General features: G+C 41.5%; 1 pseudogene; it reads right to left on the bottom strand.

Annotated features, from left to right (window-relative positions):
- The window catches only part of LOC102489262 (target of rapamycin complex 2 subunit MAPKAP1-like), a 3445-nt pseudogene extending 2720 nt beyond the window's left edge, over positions 1–725 (bottom strand).
- Positions 726–3360: the final 2635 nt, after the last annotated feature.

Here is a 3360-nt window from a genome sequence, read left to right as displayed (position 1 = left end):
GGCACCTTGGTGCTGGCTTGGCAGCAGTCTGTTCTGGCTCAAGTGCAGCAGGAGGTAGACATTGATCTTCATGGTTGCTGTTGTAACCACATGATGCTTGCCATCAAATTTAGGATATTCATTAAAGGGGTTATTCAGCTGCAGGGGGCACTGCTGTAGGTGCACAGATAATATCAACTGCTTTCCAGAACTTGGAGGCTTCTCTATAAGGGATCTTTTTTTTCAAACTGTGACTTTAACTCCTGGACTGATTGCTTAGAATTTCTTTCTTTTCATTGAATATTTTTTGCATTTTATCTGGTTTTGTCCCTCTTTTCAGAGTCGTTCTAATCTTTGAGCTGTGTTTGAGCATCTTGTCATACCAAAGTCCCAGTCTGAGGTAATATTGACTGACTGGGTATATACATAGCCTTCAGTCTCACCATTTCCTCCCTGAATTTCTGAGCCACTGTCTTTGGGCATTGAAGGAGGATGAATCTTCTCTAGGTCAACATGACGATCAATGAGAGCCATCTCACACATTCCCATGTCATGACTGGTCACATGGGACTGTTGAATATGAGCTAGAATGATAGTTGGATTGTCCAAGAAGGCCATTTTTTTTGTGGGCCAGTTTCCTTAAAAGGATATTTTCTCTTCAGATTGTTTCATGAGCTCACCTACCTGAAGCTGCTGCCACACTAGGGCTGGGTAGACCCAGGACACATTCCTGTGGGGGGAGGTCTCAGTCCCTGCCCCAACCTCTGCACTCTCAGTATCCTGGGGGACCTGCTCTCCTCCTAGCCCACTCAGCTACCACCTCCCAGGATCGCACTCATGCTCTTGCTGCTTGTTGCTACTGGCCAGCTGTCTGAGCAGGAGCCCTGTTGCCCCAAGCCACATTACCACCTGGAACCCTTATCTTCTAGTTTTGAATTCCTGGACTCCCTTCATGACACCTGGATCCCAGATCTCTCTCTTAAACACGTATTAGTACGATATTGGGAGATTATTTAAATATAGGATAATCGACATGGGATTGAGTAGGGGAATCTGTTCCTGACATTCCCACCTTTAAAATATTTATTTCATTCCCTTTCCTTGTGGGCTTTAGCTTTCTGCCTTTGAAAATGGAGACAGTAAAACACATTTGGTTGTGTAGACCTTACCTTGAGCTTACCTCTAGTAATAGACCAAGAAGCAATCTTTATTCTCTCCCTAGGATGGTAAATTTTCCAGAAACATAGAAAAGAGGCTCAGAGAATATTGTGAGGTTAGCGGTGGCCTGGTGACCCTTCCTCACCCCTACTCCCTTTAGACCTCCAACCTCCCCTGGGGGCCCTCTCAGGGCTCAGGGCAGTGGCCATGGCAATGCATTGCAAGGGGAGAAATGTGATACCCCACCAGCGGGGCAGATGGGTCATGGCAGTCCTAGACGGCTATTGGTCTCTTACTTGATGAAGGAGAGCCCAGTGGTCATTGCTTCCCTCACAGCTTATGGAAGTGGGCATGTGCCACCTGGGCTTCATCTGCAGGTTCACCCAGAGATCTTTGCACCCCAGGCAGCAGTCATGGTACCCCCTCCTATCTGCCCATGCCACCCCACATAACACAGCAGTGACTTCCACCTACAGGGCAGCAAGTTTGTGTATGGAGGAGTCTTCAAGGTATCAGCACCGCCTCTCCAGCTGCTTCACATGCACATGTTCAGGTTTCTGAGCAGAACATCACTCTCATTTTTACTCTTGTGCAGTGAGAAAGGGAGAAGCAGGAGGTGCCCAATTCCTGGGAAGGCCAGTGCAGCCACACATCTTTTCCCTGATGATGAACATTGCAGACACCATGGCCCACGCCATCAACCCCTGCCATCTGGGACAGGAGCCATCAGTGTTACAAACTCCTGCCCATCCACCCCCTGAACAATCATTCCTAGAAGACTCTTGAGCAATCTATGAAATAAATTGGCCCTCATTCAGGATGGGCTGGCCCACCGAAGGGTCTTCCCCACCCAGTCAGTCACTACCACCAGTACAGCCATCAGAGGATGGAGCCTCAGCCACACCCCTGAGGCTACCCCCTCCCTAAGTCATCTGAGAACTTCCAGACCAGAAAGACTCTGGAGAGTCCAACTTAACTCCTTATACTCCAGACTGAAAGCACCAGAAGAGCCCTGCTGATGATAGGATTCAAAGGGGGTAAAACAGAAACCTCCCTTACAGAGAGGAACACAACAGAAGGCCTTAAGGAATTGTATCCAATTTAACTTATATAAAGAGCACTCATACATATTAAATGCTTTTTAAGTTCATGTGATTTAATTAAGGTGACTTCAAATAAGGGAAAAAGTAGTTTAATAAATGAAGATCTTCACAGTGTCCAACATATAGTTTGCCCAGGGCTTATTCATCAGGCAACATCATGTTTGTCTCAATATAGTTGGTTTAATAAAACAGGTGGTAATTATAGGTTATGTGGTATATATTAAGGATGAATATCTGACTAACAGAAAAAAAATAGATTAATGACTAGCCTTCTCTAATATCTTGTTCTTACAGATAATCAGGGCATAATGGTTGAAGAAAAGTTTTAAGTGTTGTTAGATAAGACTGATTTTTTTAAACTTTGATTTTGGGTTCTCTTATGGTTCAATTACAAGACAAGTGACTAAAAACTGTGAAAAGTAAATCTTGTAACGTTAAAAGTCATATCTGGCTGCTGTAATCTGCAATGTATTTTGTATTTAGTTTTGGTGCTGACAGAGTTTACCCTTTTAAATCCTTAATGTTCTCAGGGGTTTTTGTATGTGGCTAGTTGCTTCATTTGATGCCTTTCTAAAAGGCTTTTTTCAAATGATTAGAATCTTAAACTGTTATGTCTTTAAATAAATTTATAAAAGGATGGAAAGAGCATGTACTGTTATAAGTATCTAATCATTACACTGGGTAAAATGATAATAAATAACATTTTTAGTTTCTATGGAAAAACAGTTTTTCTGGACTGGTAAGCCAACCATTAAGCAGAACTGGACTTAATCAAAAGCAAAGAAATATTTTAACAAAATCTCATGCTTTCATTATTCCTGTTGTCAGTCTTTTAAATTTTACAAAAATGAAAGATATTGAATCTATTAATAGGATTGTTTTGTTCTCTATTAAGAAGTTTGTTAAACAGTTTTTTCTGTTATTATTTATAAAATATATGCTTATAAGGTGCTAGGATATGCTAAAATTAAGTTTCTAATGGTTAAGATTGTGGTTAAATATATTGTTTTGTATATAAGATTACAACTATAAATATGTATTCCTGAAAAAGGAGGAATAGAAAGAGAAGATTTGAATATGAAAAGAGTTCTCTATTGTTCTAAAATAAGATGGCTAAATT

The sequence above is a fragment of the Tupaia chinensis genome, unplaced genomic scaffold (assembly GCF_000334495.1).
Source record: "Tupaia chinensis unplaced genomic scaffold, TupChi_1.0 Scaffold148257_1, whole genome shotgun sequence".
NCBI classification, from domain to species: Eukaryota; Metazoa; Chordata; class Mammalia; order Scandentia; family Tupaiidae; genus Tupaia; species Tupaia belangeri.
Note: the sequence above shows the minus strand (reverse complement) of the source record. Positions and strands in the feature narration are given on the sequence as shown.